Genomic DNA, 17730 nt, shown 5'->3' with positions numbered 1-17730 from the left:
GCGAAGAAGAGAAAGTTATCCATGGTATTAAATTGACCCCAAAAAATAGTCTTATTTCCCACTTATTCTTTGCTGATGATTGTCTTCTCTTTATTAGGGAGACCTTAAAGAATGTCATGGCATCTTACAAATCATAGAAACTTTTAGTAAAGCATCAGGGAAGTTAATTAACTTTGACAAATCAAGGGTTTTTTCAGTAAAAAAGTTCAACCAAAACATGACAGAATGATAAGTAAGTTGTTGAAGATTAAAAAAATAGATTTAAAAGACTCTTATCTAGGGACTCCTCTCTTTATAGATAAAGCAAAAAATAAAACTTTTTGAAGGAATAATAGAAAGAATGGAGCATAAAGTTCAAGGATGGATAGGTAAAGTCATAGCTCAAGCCAGTAAAATGGTTCTTAATAAGGCAACTTTAACCAGTATGGAAAATTATCAGATGGATTTTTTTATACTCCCCAAGAAAATTACCAATAAAATAGATGCATTACAAAGGGACTTTTGGTTGGGTAAAGAAACTAACTATAAAGGATATTACCCCAGATCTTACTCTTGTTTATGTAAACCTATTAGTAAGGGAGGATTAGGGTTTAGGAATGCACGCAAATTTAACCTGGATCTTATAACCAAATTGGCGTGGAGATTACTGACTGAACCCAAGGCCCTCTGGGTGCAACAACTCAAACCTAGATATTTCAGGAATACTTCTGCTTTCAGGGATAAAACTCCTTCTTCTAGCTCTTGGATATGGAAATGTATCAGTAAAGGGATTAAGCTAGTATAACAAAATAGCATTTGGAAAGTAGGGGATGGGAATAACATAAATGTTTGGGAGGATAGATGGATCCCTAATTTGGAAGAAAACCTAAGTATTTTCAAAACCATTACTAATTCTCATGTAACACTTGTGAAGGATCTCATTGACCCAATCACCAAAAAGTGAAATACTTCTTTAGTTTATAAATCATTTCCTAACATAGTAGCTAGACAAATATGTGACATTAGAATAGCTCTAGGTAGAAATCTGGAAACTAAACCTAATACTCTTAGATGGCTTCTTACTAAATCTGGAAAATTTACTGTCAAATGAATGTACAACAAGTTAAATGAAAGAACTATTAATAACTGTAACTTGGGTCAGGCAGATTCTTTTTGGAAAGGATTATGGGCTTTAGATTTTTCTCAAAGGATCAAGATTTTTACTTGGAAGTGTCTTCAAAATGTTGTATCTACAAATCTTAAATTATCTAGATTCATGAAGGATATGACACCGGACGTATGGAACATGTAGGTCTGCCCATGGTTCGGTTTTCTACCCGGACCGAACTGGTCCAAATCGACAAAAAAAACCAAAAAAACAGAGACCGAAAAATCCAAAAACCAAGAAACCCAAAAACCGAGAAAACCGATTTTAGGTGGTTGGTTTTTGTTTGATGTCACAAAAGAACCAAAAATCCAAAAAACCAAAACTAAAGAAAAAACCGAGAGTTAGAACCAAAAAAACCGACAAAAACCATAATAATATGTACCGAACTTTCCATCATAGTGTTTACGGGTGAAAACTGTTTCTACTGTTTTTGGTAAATTTGGATGTGTGGATGAGAAACGAATATAAACCCTAAACAAATGCACTGCACGGGAGTGATTTTGATTCGAGAGATCAATCTATACAATTCTAGCCTAAACCAAGAAATGGTCATTCCAGACTTGCTTCGGTCACAAAGTGAAGGAGATGGGGTTGATCTTAGGGAGGGAAGCGAAGAAGGTGTTGAGATTATGAAGGTGTTGGCTGTTCTGGGTGTTTTCTGGATACTGTGACAACACTTGATTTCTCTGTGTCTGTGTCGTTTAGAAATAGGTGAAGAACCTATTTATACAAGTCATTGAGCGAAGACCTCATCTCGTAGGAAGTGGAGGAGGTGAAGTGATGGAGTAGTGGGGTCGTGTAGGAGTGGTGATTGTCACGCGATCACACCTTTTCCCACTTCCCTCATCACTGTTAACCGTCCACCATTTCCTGACACGTTCTTGTAATGGCGCGTTGCACGCTGTAAACCGCCAGACCAATACCCCAGTAAGTATCCCCAAGTTTGTGAGATGCTTGATGTCTCGAACGAGCGGATCGTGGGACCCACCGCAGGAAATAGCATACGGTGCTAAGTTATTTAAGGAGTTGGTATTCGTGAAATATCGTGTATGCTCGATGCATGTAATGCATCGAAAACAATCAATATGTATGAAGCGTCGCTGTTTTAAAGCTTAACCGAATAAGTCGCGGATTAAGCGTCTTAAAATAGCATCACGTCCAACCATCTTCAAGTGATCGTTTGGAGGCCGCACGGGCGAGCCACCCCCTGATCGATCACTTTCTATGGAAGAATGGCGGACGGTGATCACCGAGGTGCTTCATTGGTCATCTAGATTTTAACCTGGGATGTCCGTCCAAGCTGGCAAAGTTGGACGGACGAGATGGTTTATGGCATATATCTACGACCGTTGATGGAATTTTAGGGTTTTTAAGAAGTTCACAAGCATCCCTTTTTGGCTTGATCGAATTCAAGCATGGGCATTACTTTTGGTGGGGCCGATCGGTCACGCATGGAGGCGGTCCGCTGTTGTACATGTATATACCTCTCAGTCCCACGAAGGCTTGATCTAGGCCACTGAAATTGACTGGCAAAGATGAGTGGTCGTGATCGATTTGCGACAGAAATCCATTACCGCAAAGGATTTGGAAGCCGCGTGACATGCCACCTTCGGGCGTGCGTTTCGAGACGCTCGGCCATGGTTCGCCCAGGCCGGCCGGTCACACGCACAGATGGGCCCACGGTGATCACATCGACATCCTTGTGACTTATTGAGTCTATATATACACCCTCCGTTTAGGCTGGCGAAGATGGATGGACGCGATCGAACTACGACAGATATGCATCGCTGCAAACCCTAATTAGGGTTTTCAAACTTTCACGCACGCGTGACTTTGGCCAAACGGTTTGGCAAATCACGCTTCTCCTTTGGGAGGACCGACCATGTTGGGCCCACGTTGGGCTGACAATGAATATATGTGCACCTTCTTGATGGTCCTAGGTACGATCTAAGTTGAATGGTTGTGATCGTTTTAAGACACTAGTGGAATTTCCGCGACCTTTCAAAGCATCACGCCAGCCATGCTTCGAGCAAACGTTCATTGCTCCATGGCTTTGTCGTGAGAAAACCGATCGGGTTGGTGAGGAGTTGGCCCGCCAACGTGTGCGTTGACGCTTCTCTGATCATTCATGGGATGATCTAATCCGTCCAACCACGCTTGCGAAGTTGGACGGTTGCGATGGTTTTAGACTTCCCTGGACATTCTACGTTCGATCGAACCTCTACAAGCAGCACGGTCACCCTATTTAGGGTTTGAAAAAGCGGGGGTCTAACAACTCCACCCAATATTTCGCTTAGCAATATGTATGGACAAACTCCAATATACTTTTTATGAGAATCAACTAGACAGTCATACTCAATCAATAAAAAGATATATTAAAGAGTTTATATCTCAATCTCTCGATTTGATCTTTACTCAAGCAAATAGAAATCTGCGAATCTTTATCAAAGAGAGATAACTTGGACGGTACCAAAGACCAATATCTAAGGATCAATCAACTACAATCAACAACCAAAAGTTGGATTAGAGAAGTTGATGATCTTAACGCACAGCCTTTATTATTTCAATTATATAACATATAATGCGGAAAAGAAATAACACAGACACCAGAAGTTTTGTTAACGAGGAAACCGCAAATGCAGAAAAAACCCCGGACCTAGTCCAGATTGAATACACACTGTATTAAGCCGCTACAGACACTAGCCTACTCCAAACTAACTTCGTACTGGAATATAGTTGAACCCCAATCAGTCTCCCACCGATCCAAGGTACAGTTGTACTCCTACGCCTCTGATCCCAGCAGGATACTGCGCACTTGATTCCCTTAGATGATCTCACCCGCAACCAAGAGTTGCTGCAACCCAAAATCGCATACTTGATAATAAACAGATCTGTCTCACACAGAAAAGTCTATCAAAGGATAAATATGTCTCCCACAGAAAAACCCTAGGTTTTTTTTCCGTCTTAAGATATGAAATCAAGGTGAACAGGAACCAACTGATAATCCGGTCTTATATTCCCGAAGAACAGCCTATATTAATCAATCACCTCTCAACAGGCTTACTTGAATACATAAGAGGACGTCGAGGAATCACAAATAGTGAGACGAAGATGTTTGCGACTTCTTTATCTTGCCTATCAGATAACTCTCACGATCTCAAGCCAATCAAAGATTGTACTCGTACGATAGAAGATGCAAGATCAGATTAGACAACTACGAGAAAAGTAGTATTGGTCTGGCTTCACAATCCCAATGAAGTCTTTAAGTCGTTAACCTGGTTTTAGAGAAGAAAATCAAAGCTTAGAGGAGAATCGACTCTAGCGAGTGCACTAGTATCTCACAGACGTGTGGGGATTAGTTTTGCCCAATGCTAGATGTCTCCTATATATAGTCTTCAAATCAAGGTTTTGCCTTAGTTACAAAGCAATCCATATTCACCGTTACATGAAAACATGATTTAGATTCAAGCTAATATTTCTCAACCGTTAGATCGAGAACTTAGCTTGTCACACACACTTGGGTAGACGTTTACTGGGTTTGTGAAAACCATGTCCAAACTTGTACGTGTATGTTGGTTCAACATAGTAACCCAAAAGGTTAACCATATGAGCATTTCATATTAACCTGGTTCTTCTTCACCATAACTAGTTCAATTGACTCAAATGAACTAGTTAGAGAGTTGTTCAATTGTTATGAGATCTTATGTAACTACGCAAGACACAATTGAAACAAAGATGATTCTATTCGATGAATCGGCTCATGAACTTTATAGCCACGGTTTGCATAAAGCATTCCTTAGTAATTTAAGTTTCATGTTCAGAGCACATCTTTAGATCATAACCACTTAAGCTCACAAACAAGTTCGCGGACGTAAGGCAACCGACAGAGTTTTCCAAACTCAGCAGAAAATATCGGCAAAGAGACTTCCACCAGTTCGCGGACTAGGTTCACGGACTAAACACGCAAACGAGTTTTTGGAAAATCCCAGCAGAAATTCTCGGTAAGAGAACTTCCGTCAGTTCGCGACTGAGTTCGCGGACTTGGCAAAGCCAATTCCTCCGGTTTATCTCAATCAACAAAGTTCGAAAACTTCGGATTAAGGAATACATGGTTATGTAATCTAAACTCTCATTCCAATCATTGAGACATTCTCAGAGGACGTTATATAGTCGTTATTCATATAGCGTTTCACGTCAGAGCAATTCTCAAAGTAATTGAAACTTTTCATGACTTTCGTCACTAGGTGAAGATAAACTTGATCAAAGCGAAACGCTTTACCAACACACGATTTCGAGAAAAACATAAGTAGTGAATACTCAGCTCGAAATGTCAAATGTGTATGATCCAGTCTATATAACATACGACTTTTTGTCTCATAAGAAGTAGGAGATAGAATAGATAGACTTTTGAGTGATAGATAAGTTCAAGTCTCCACATACCTTTTTATTGATGAAGTTCCACGTTTTCTTGAGTAGATCTTCGTCGTTGTATGATGAATCGCCATGAAGTCCTTGAGCTCAACTACACTTTTCTATCATAGTCCGAGACTTAGCTATAATAGACTAGAAATCAAGACTCATAGTTATGATCACTAACATTGACAAACATGCTTGATATAGCAACGCATGCGAGGTCGACCGAGCTATGCTCTAACAATCTCCCCCTTTGTCAATTTTAGTGACAAAACTATTAATACATATGGAATACAAAAAGATAAACTTTAGTGGCTCCTATTCCATAGTATAATCTTCAACGTTCCTTGAAATCTTCGTCCTTCCAAGTACTCCAATGATCCCAAAGGTTGTAAGTTTAGCACCACCGTTGTTGAAGATCCGTAGCTATAAAAATGAGAGAAATCTAGTTTCTCGATCATTATTATACAGTGTCATAGTATCATTATGTAACATCAAAGTCCAATTGCATCACGACTTTAACAACAATACTATGGTGATATATATCACTCCCCTTTAGTCAATACTCCATCTCGATCATGGAAACCACTCCTCCTTACACAATGATCCGAAAACCATATGTATTTGTAGTGTGAACTACATTATTTCTCCCCCTTTTTGTCAATAAAATTGCCAAAGGTAAAAGAACGGGATCATAATGAAATTTCCACAAGAGACATTTCATAGACTAAAAGAAAAAATATATACCAACTTAATTTAGATGCAATCATAAAGCCGAATCTAAATGCATACATGAAGGAGTTTTAAGATACAAGATAACCCCTATAAAATTCCACAGCCGCACACCCCGCAAGATATTACCATTAAGCACAAGTTCAAAAGAGCTCTCCCCCATTTGATGTCATTCCCGAAAGAACAACAAGAGCGACCTTAATTTCGAAAGAAAAGAAGGATTTTTTAATTGGACACCAAAAACCATGGAAATGATTTTCTATATCCAAAAATCAATCAAATTAATCACAAGTAAACCCATGATTAATTTAATTGGAATACGTAACTAAATCAAACCACCAAAGTGATCAATTTAATTGATTGTGCTCAACATAAGTAAACTTACGGAGCTACGACTAAGATAATCATACGGAGATGACTAACTTAATCGTTCACATACTCAACATAAGGAAAACCTTACAGAATATACGACTACATCAACCAATAGAACATAGTTAGTATAATCGTTCATATACTCAACACAAGAACTTGTGGAATATATGAAAACTCAACTAGACTAATTACAAAAGAACTTATAATTAATCTAATTGGAATACAAACAACCAAATTAATCACAAAAGTAATCAATTTAATTGTCAAAAGATTTTGCTCGACAAAAGAAGACTTTCGGAGCAAATAACTAAATAACCAACCAAGATGATTAATTTAGTTCAAGAATGCTCAAAATACAACATCTCATGGAATAACCAACAAGGCCAATATTAATCGACATAGTTGTAAGGTGCTCTACATAAGACACACAATGGAGCCTTCACGGTAAAACATAACAAAATGGATCAATGAAGATCAATACCGTGGATAACATACAATGATCTATTCTATTTTCCATCATAACGACATAATAGACTTTATCCTTGTCAAACAAAAGATATCGTCCTATTTTCCATCATAATTGAAGGTGCTCAACATAGGTAAACTTACGGAGCTACGACTAAGGTAATCATACGAAGATGACTAACTTAATCGTTCACATACTCAACATAAGAAAAACCTTACGGAATATACGACTACATTAACCAATAGAAAATGATTTGTATAGCAGTTCATATACTCAACACAAGAACTTGTGGAATATATGAAAACTCAACTAGACTAATTACAAGAGAACCCATAATTAATCTAATTGGAATACAAACAACCAAACTAATCACGAAGGTAATAAATTTAATTGTCAAAAGTTTTGCTCGACAAAAGAAGACTTACGGAGCAAATAACTAAATAACCAACCAAGATGATTGATTTAGTTTATAATGCTCAACATATAGCATCTTATGGAACAACCAACAAAGCCAATAAGAATAATCGACTTAGTTGTATCGTGATCAACATAAACACACAATGGAGCCTTCACGGTAATAAAAAAAGAATGAATCAATGAAGATCAATACCGTGGAATACATACAAGAATCTATTATATTTTTCCATCACTATTTGCATAACGACATAATAGACTTTATCCTTGTCACACAAAAGATTTTATCATATTTTTCATCAAATAAATGACTGCATAGGCATAACTTTTGTAATTGTCAAAAGTCCATTCGTCCTTTAATCAATACGAATACCAATTTATGAACGACTTTACTTTTGATAGAATATGGGACAACATAGTTCACGGGCGTAAACAATACATATCCCATAAACAATTGCAATATCACAAAATCATAAAGATTAATACTGCAATAACAATCTTTGCCCTTATAAGGTAGAATCAATCTTTTTCGCACGGATTTATACCAAGAGTGGTTACCAAAAGCGTATAAAAATATTTCCTTAACAAAGAAGGACATACAAAGTCATTGTGAACACTCAAGAATATATAGAAATGTGAACTACTACCCATTCTCGAACTTCCTTCTTTGTGATTCACCAACATCACTTTTGTAACAGCCACAAAATGTCTTAGAATAGGATTTCTCCAAGAATCCCAGTGCCCAAGTCCAAGAGAATAAAACAAGTGCAACGAAACTGAGCAAACACTAAAAAACAAGAGACAGGACAAATACCAATATTAATTCATCCAAATTCAACAATTTTCATCTCCATTTTTAAGGGAATTCAATAAGGAAGAGAATGCAAAAAGAATGAGGTAAATCCGAGTTCGGACGAAGAAGTTACAGCCAAAACAAGTTTACCGAATATCGACGTCAAGTATGCATTCGGGTTTGCGAACTTAAACCCCTGGATTTTTATTTAGAATGTTGTTATGCATACTTGGTATGTGTACCATGTAGTCCAAACATCCCGAACTATTATTTTCAAACCTAAACATTTAAGAACCTTAAACACAGATCAAGTTAGGTACAAATGAACGATAAGCAAGATTATTATAAGTATTCTAAGCAAATAAAAGTACAAATCTTGCTCAAGTTTATAGGCATACCTTTTTAGATGAATCCAATCGAATTCTACCGCCTTACCGAACATAATATGTGTGCCCCAATTCTTGTGCTTCCCTCACCGTATACAAAGTAGGGCATTCCTTGGTGAGGATGCACTTCCAACACAATCAAGTCGCGTTGGGGTGAACAAAGTCTTACTCACCACAAGTGACCTTTGGATTATCATGAAAGAGATCACTTTTAGAACCTTTCACATCCAATTCCATTTTTCCAAAAAACTTTTTAAATTCCAACATCATGGATACTGCCTTTTCCATAGTCACGGAGTTTTCTGGAAGATCATTCCTTTTCACACTCAAAACATCATTGTCTTTCTTCGGTATCCACTTCTGAGTGCGTTTAGGAACAGTCGGAACCTTCTTCCCATCACTCTCTTCTAGAATTCTTGGAAGGGAATTGGATTGACTATTCCTTTGCAAGTTAGTCTTTCTCCAATTGGGAGCATCGGATCTTGTCTTTGTCTTTACGAAGTTATCCTTTTGATAACCATTACGATTATGAAAAGGATTCGTACGACGTTTATAGGAAAATCTAGGTCTATCATAGAACTGATAACTTTGCCTAAAGGTTGGACAATTACAACCTGTAACGTTAAGAGGATCAGTCTTAACGTATGATCTTGGTTTCACAACTTCTTGCGATGCCCAAACAAGAACATCATGAAGTTTCTCATTCCTTATACGGAAACGACATCTCCTTTCCAGGTGACCTTTATCTCCGCAATAGTGGCAAACATAAGGAATGTTCTTACCTCGATCCGTGTGTGCTAACTTTGGAGGTTGATAAACTTTGCTCTTTTCAGCCTTAACTGCCGGAGAAGGTATTTCACTTTTGCCATCAGTGGAAACCTTTTGTTGAGAAGAATCACTAGCCTTGACAAATTTTACCTCTTTGCTAGTACTTGGAGCATTTATTCCCTTATAGCCCAATCCTCGTGTATCACGATGATTTTTACTTGCTCCTAGCATAGTGGTTAATTTGCTTGAACTAGTATTGAATTTTTTCAAGTCATCTTCCAACATCTTGATTTTATCAAGAGCATCAGCTAAATCAGCCTCAAGGCGTTTTTCTCGAGTGAGATAAGCGCTTTCTCTGTCGTCAAAACTTGTTTGCTGGAAGTTAAACCTTGCTTCAGATTCTGCAAGTTTCTCTTCCAACAAAAAGTACTTTTGATAAAGATTATCACATTCAAGTGAATTCATACGTAGGTTTTCTTCATAATCCTTGAGGATCGATTCGGTAGAACGATTCGAAAAATAAACACATGTGTAACATCTTCTCAATTTCTTGTTTTCTCGATAGAGAGGAGTCAGAAGAGGTGTGACATGAGAAGTTGTAATCTTCTTCATATTCCACGAATCCAAAAACTTAACATACTCTGAGACTTCCTCATCAACATCTCTATCAATATCTGAATCACCTTCATCAGAAAGTTCATCCAACTGTTCTTCTAGGAAAGTTTCCCAATCAACAATTTTTACATCAAGAGAATGTTTGGATATTGACTTAGATGTGACAGTTCTCTCAGGTGAATTCAAGCTTTTAGAATCATCTGGTAATTTCTGAACTGGTACGTTATTAGAGATAGACTCGTCCATAATAGATCGCTACAAACACAGACTTATAAGGTCTTTAACGTGTTTGCCTGCTCTGATACCAATTGAAAAAGCGGGGGTCTAACAACACCACCCAATATTTCGCTTAGCAATCTGTATGGACTAACTCCGAAATACTTTGCTAGAGAATCAACTAGAAAATCAGACTCAATCTAGATTAAAGTATCTCAAGGAGTCAATATCTCTCACTTGTTTTGATTTACTCAATCTAAAACAATAGCGAGTCTTTAATCAAACACAAGGAATAACTTGGACGGTACCAAAGACCAATATCCAAGGATCAATCAATATCAATCAACAACCAAAGTTTGGATTTCCAATTGATGATCTTAACGCACAACCTGTATTATTTCAATTCTATAAAATATAATGCGGAAAAGAAATAACACAGACACCAGAAGTTTTGTTAACGAGGAAACCGCAAATGCAGAAAAACCCTGGGACCTAGTCCAGATTGAATACACACTGTATTAAGCCACTACAGACACTAGCCTACTCCAAGCTAACTTTAGACTGGACTATATTTGAACCCCAATCAGTCTCCCACCTATCCAAGGTACAGTTGTACTCCTACGCCTCTGATCCCAGCAGGACACTGCACACTTGATTCCCTTAGCTGATCTCACCCACAACCAAGAGTTGCTGCAACCCAAAATCGCAGACTTGATAATAAACAAATTTGTCTCACACAAAAAAGTCTATCAAAGAATAAATATGTCTCCCACAGAAAAACCCTAGGTTTTTGTTCCGTCTTAAGATATGAAATCAAGGTGAACAGGAACGAATTGGTAATCCGGTCTTATATTCCCGACGAACAGTCTAGATTAATCAATCACCTCTCAACAGTCTTACTTGAATACACAAGAGGACGTCGAGGAATCACAAACAGTGAGACGAAGATGTTTGTGACTTCTTTATCTTGCCTATCAGAGAACTCTCAAGATCTCAAGCCAATCAAAGATTGTACTCGTACGATAGAAGATGCAAGATCAGATCACAAAACTACGATAAAAGTAGTATCGTTCTGGCTTCACAATCCCAATGAAGTCTTTAAATCGTTAACCTGGTTTTAGAGAAGAAAACCAAAGGTTAGAGGATAATCGAATCTAGAGAGCGCACTAGTATCACATAAACGTGTGGGGATTAGTGGTAGGTTGGGAAACCTACAATAAAATACTGCAAGTGCACAGCGTCTAACTAGTAGACAATGGCAAGTACAGGTCGTTCCCACGAGGAGTGTGAAATACTCTGCTAACTAATACCAAAACTAAATAATCAAATAAGTAATGTTTTAACGATTTTCAAAAGATCGGAACAAAATGAAATAATAATAATTTTAACAATAAACAAAATGAAAACGGGTTATCAGGGTTTTCGGTTTCCACCAATTAAATCGTGTGAACTCTACTAATTTTTATATATTACTCAAGACAAATATTGAAATTAATTTCATGTCTCGGAAGATAGTATGTTAAATTCCAAATTATTGTTTCTCCGCTGTAAATTCCTTCGCTTCATCCGTAGTGATTCTATAAAGCATTATTTATCAATCCTAAAGCATATCACGTCAAAGAATTTAACCCAAGCACGTCATATCAATTGAAAAGAATAAATAATCAAAATAATCACATGAACAATTATACACCAAGCTATATGAAGTAAAAATACTAATCAATCAAATCATTATTAAAAATATCATCGTAGAGAGTACACAATTGAATTGGTTTCTACCTAAACCCTAATATGGATCTAGTTAGCCATGGCTTTCTCAAAAGCCATAAACAAATATCAAATAAAATCAATAGCTAATCGAAAAACGGAATTGAAACAAAACTTCAAACCGTAAACGGCTGTGAAGCCGCAACAGCAGCAGCCTCCCTTCCTTCCTTCTTCTCTGTCTACGGCTCTCGCCTCCTCCTCCCTTTTCCCCCCTCGTCTCCTGCAAACTGAGAAGAGTTATAAACTCTAAAAATACGACCTAGCCCATTTCAAGGCCCAAGTACAATAAACAAAATCCAACTCCAAAGTTTAGGCTCCATCGTGACCACTTTCTGGCCATCGTCTGCTTCTGTAGACACCCATTTATCCATTCCGTCCCTCTGAGCACCTTCAGAACTCTAACGAAAACATTATATTCCTTGTCTAACTCGATTCCGACCACAGAAACCAACATCATTTTAGTCGAACCCCATTGCATACACTGAGGAGCCACCACTGCTCGGACCACATGAGTAAATTCACTGTTGCCGCCGTTGTACTCAAACGATACAACAAATACACCTCCATTTCTCATTAGCTCCACCAGCAAACCATCTCTGCCATACAGCCACCAGAAAATCATTGTTCTTGTCGCTGGTGTAGAGACGACCACCATTTTGAGAACTGCCGCCATCTTCCACCGATAACTACCCAACATGGAACAGTCAATACATGCATCTTCACTTCTAACTTCTCAGCTGCTCAACTGCAAACCAGCAGCACCCTTCCAAACTTCGACCAGAACCAATTCAACAGTAATTTTCCTTATCTTCTCATACACATCCACGATGGCAGCAACAACAACTCTTGACTGCAGCTTCCTCTCGATCACAACTGAGCTGTCTCTGCAGCCACCACACAAAACCCTACATTGAACTCAAACTCAGGTGATTGGATATGAACATTCCAGCCATTACGTCCTCATTCTCAACGCCTCTCTGCAAATCTTGTAAGTCCACTGCATGATTTCAGCCATTGGAAGATTCGTACATTAAATCTGAGTAGGAGGACATAAACTCCACCACTTGTCTCACCATCTCTAAGTCCGTTTATTCCATTAAATCGGGTCGTGACGGGATGACTTATGTGTTGCTGATATATAGATATACCAGTCCAGCCATATTTCGTTATTTTCGTCGCAAATATTTATTTCTCCAACAACACCTACAAAGATATAAAATATCAAAATAAACAAAATCGAGTACTAATATTACAGAGAATTGAGACTAATATAGACACATAAATGCGTCTATCAATACCCCCAAACTTATTATTTGCTAGTCCCGAGCAAATCGAATTTAGAAAATAAAATCCTAACTCACTGTCGCAGGCATCGTCGATTGCATTTAGCGTATGCAATAAGCCTTTAAACCCCTAGGTGTCCCTAGTGGCCGAGTTATAGTCTCGGGAGGGCTTACCAGAGATATACCCACAAAACCTTTATACTCCAGACCCTAACAATCTATGCAGAACCTTGGAAAGCACTAAAGAACCTCCTTGGTTGGCATACTTATTAATTATGAGAGGAAGTACCCTGACGCGAAATTCCAATTGATGTACACGAGTTTGCACTCAAGCATACTAAAATTCATATAAGTGACAGAGCTCTACTAAGATAGTTTCACTATGGACATCATATTCGGAGTCAACAAATCACATGGATAGATTAAGAGATGGATATAGAAAAACATAGATGGTTTTGATGTTGACTAAGTGAACAGTGTTTCTCATATCTGTCTGAAGGCCACTTTCAAGATGAACCTATCCTAAATGACTGAGTTACCGGTCTGACTAATATCAACACACTGGCATATACAAGGGAACCAGTGGTCAATAGTCCTAACTCTAGGTCAACACAACTGGCATATACAAGGGTACCAGTGGTCGACTTTATTGAATTTTATTCCGTTTGGTATAATGGTCTGGTCTCAAAAAAATTTTATAACATTTTTTTTTCTTTTTTTTTCATAACTTTTTTTTTTCAACTTTTTTTTTTTCAACTTTTTTTTTCATAACTTTTTTTTTCATAACTTCTTTTTTATGGGTATCTCAATCACTCTATTTCACCCTAGAAATGGTAACAACTTGAATCGTGAGCCCCACCTAATCACTTAGAGAAACATGGTTTAAAATGAAAAAATAAAATAAAAACAGAAGTGAAAAGGACTCAACGAGATATGGTGAAACTATCATGTTATTTCTAACACCTGAGCTCTGTGCTTTTATGAATAGACTCTTTAGATGTTTCCATCTAGTCAGATTGGTTCCTCAACTCCTAAAACCAACATGCTTCCATCCACTTAGATTGGTTAATGCAAACCTTAATAGGCATAAATTTCTAGGTTCTGGAGTTTATTTATAATGCAACTAAAAAATTTCTCCCATACCCCCAAACTTAAATCTAACATTGTCCTCAATGTTCTAAAGATAAAATTAAAAGCATGAACAAGGAGAAACTGTTACCATTCGAAGCAAAAGAGTTAAGGAAAGATATTACCCTGTTGCATGAGCATGGGATACCTCCCAAGAAGTAAAATGTATTTTTTTTTCTTGCTGTCAGTAGAATGTTTTCAAACAAGGTGGGGATGGTACCCAAAAGTAGACATCCAATCATATATATAGAGTCTGAAAAGTTGAGGATCATCCCAACTAGTCCGGTCGGCTGAAAATATGAACCTGCAAACACTATAAAGCTCCAAATGGATGCGTAAGTTCATTCCCAATAGAAATCTGTAAGTAATATTCAAGTCATGCATGGACAGGATAGGTAAATCACTCCCGTAAGAAATAAGTTCAGATTGTTTGACAGTTTCTATTCGCGGGGCACGCTCTAAATCAGGTTCCAAATCAGCGGAAATAACTTCCACGGCTGAAAGTTCAGTCGTGGAACAAGGGCTCAATAGAGCAATAATATCATGACTCATAGACCCACTATCATCTACAACGGTTTCATTATGAATATTATCAAGATGAGAAAAACCATAACTTGATAGGTCAGAAAATGGTTTAAAGGTCAAGGTCGGACCTTTCTCGGCTGATGAAACTAGTCGAGACTCGGCCAATACTAGAGGTTCTATTATGGACTTCCATTTATTAGTGTCTAGAAGTGGTGTGGAGTCTAATAAGGCATTGACTTCACAAATAACACTATCATCATCAAAATCATACCCAAAATGAGTTAAGCAAACCTCTAGTGGATCTTCCAATTGGTCCTTGAAAAATCTTTGTGAATCCATACTTTCTTTTCACCCGCAGCACTTTCTAAGGTACCTAAAAAAAATCAAATAAACTGCGTAAAAAGGAACTAAAAAAAAAAAAATTTTAAAGGAAAACAAAATAAATTATATACAAAAATAAAAATAAAATAAAACAATTATGTACAAGAAAATTGATATCAATCAGAGAGTACTATACAGCCACTCCCCGGCAGCGGCGCCAAAAACTTGGTAGGTTGGGAAACCTACAATAAAATACTGCAAGTGCACAGCGTCTAACTAGTAGACAATGGCAAGTACAGGTCGTTCCCACGAGGAGTGTGAAATACTCTGCTAACTAATACCAAAACTAAATAATCAAATAAGTAATGTTTTAACGATTTTCAAAAGATCGGAACAAAATGAAATAATAATAATTTTAACAATAAACAAAATGAAAACGGGTTATCAGGGTTTTCGGTTTCCACCAATTAAATCGTGTGAACTCTACTAATTTTTATATATTACTCAAGACAAATATTGAAATTAATTTCATGTCTCGGAAGATAGTATGTTAAATTCCAAATTATTGTTTCTCCGCTGTAAATTCCTTCGCTTCATCCGTAGTGATTCTATAAAGCATTATTTATCAATCCTAAAGCATATCACGTCAAAGAATTTAACCCAAGCACGCCATATCAATTGAAAAGAATAAATAATCAAAATAATCATATGAACAATTATACACCAAGCTATATGAAGTAAAAATACTAATCAATCAAATCATTATTAAAAATATCATCGTAGAGAGTACACAATTGAATTGGTTTCTACCTAAACCCTAATATGGATCTAGTTAGCCATGGCTTTCTCAAAATCCATAAACAAATATCAAATAAAATCAATAGCTAATCGAAAAACGGAATTGAAACAAAACTTCAAACCGTAAACGGCTGTGAAGCCGCAACAGCAGCAGCCTCCCTTCCTTCCTTCTTCTCTGTCTACGGCTCTCGCCTCCTCCTCCCTTTTCCCCCCTCGTCTCCTGCAAACTGAGAAGAGTTATAAACTCTAAAAATACGACCTATCCCATTGCAAGGCCCAAGTACAATAAACAAAATCCAACTCCAAAGTTTAGGCTCCATCGTGACCACTTTCTGGCCATCGTCTGCTTCTGTAGACACCCATTTATCCATTCCGTCCCTCTGAGCACCTTCAGAACTCTAACGAAAACATTATATTCCTTGTCTAACTCGATTCCGACCACAGAAACCAACATCATTTTAGTCGAACCCCATTGCATACACTGAGGAGCCACCACTGCTCGGACCACATGAGTAAATTCACTGTTGCCGCCGTTGTACTCAAACGATACAACAAATACACCTCCATTTCTCATTAGCTCCACCAGCAAACCATCTCTGCCATACAGCCACCAGAAAATCATTGTTCTTGTCGCTGGTGTAGAGACGACCACCATTTTGAGAACTGCCGCCATCTTCCACCGATAACTACCCACATGGAACAGTCAATACATGCATCTTCACTTCTAACTTCTCAGCTGCTCAACTGCAAACCAGCAACACCCTTCCAAACTTCGACCAGAACCAATTCAACAGTCATTTTCCTTATCTTCTCATACACAGCCACGATGGCAGCAACAACAACTCTTGACTGCAGCTTCCTCTCGATCACAACTGAGCTGTCTCTGCAGCCACCACACAAAACCCTACATTGAACTCAAACTCAGGTGACTGGATATGAACATTCCAGCCATTACGTCCTCATTCTCAACGCCTCTCTGCAAATCTTGTAAGTCCACTGCATGATTTCAGCCATTGGAAGATTCGTACATTAAATCTGAGTAGGAGGACATAAACTCCACCACTTGTCTCACCATCTCTAAGTCCGTTTATTCCATTAAATCGGGTCGTGACGGGATGACTTATGTGTTGTTGATATATAGATATACCAGTCCAGCCATATTTCGTTATTTTCGTCGCAAATATTTATTTCTCCAACAACACCTACAAAGATATAAAATATCAAAATAAACAAAATCGAGTACTAATATTACAGAGAATTGAGACTAATATAGACACATAAATGCGTCTATCAATTAGTTTTTCCCAATGCTAGATGTCTCATATATATAGTCTTCAAATCAGGGTTTTGCCTTAGTTACAAAGCAATCCATATTCACCGTTAGATGAAAACCTGATTTAGATTCAAGCTAATATTTTTCAACCGTTAGATCGAAAACTTAGCTTGTCACACACACTTGGGTGGACGTTTACTAGGTTTGTGAAAACCATGCCCAAACGTGTACGTGTATGTTGGTTCAACATAGTAATCCAAAAGGTTAACCATATGAGCATTTCATATTAACCTAGTTCTTCTTCACCATGACT

Source organism: Papaver somniferum, chromosome 10 (genome assembly GCF_003573695.1).
Source record: "Papaver somniferum cultivar HN1 chromosome 10, ASM357369v1, whole genome shotgun sequence".
Taxonomy (NCBI): Eukaryota; Viridiplantae; Streptophyta; class Magnoliopsida; order Ranunculales; family Papaveraceae; genus Papaver; species Papaver somniferum.
The sequence above is the reverse complement of the archived record's forward strand: the minus strand, read 5'-3'. Positions refer to the sequence as shown.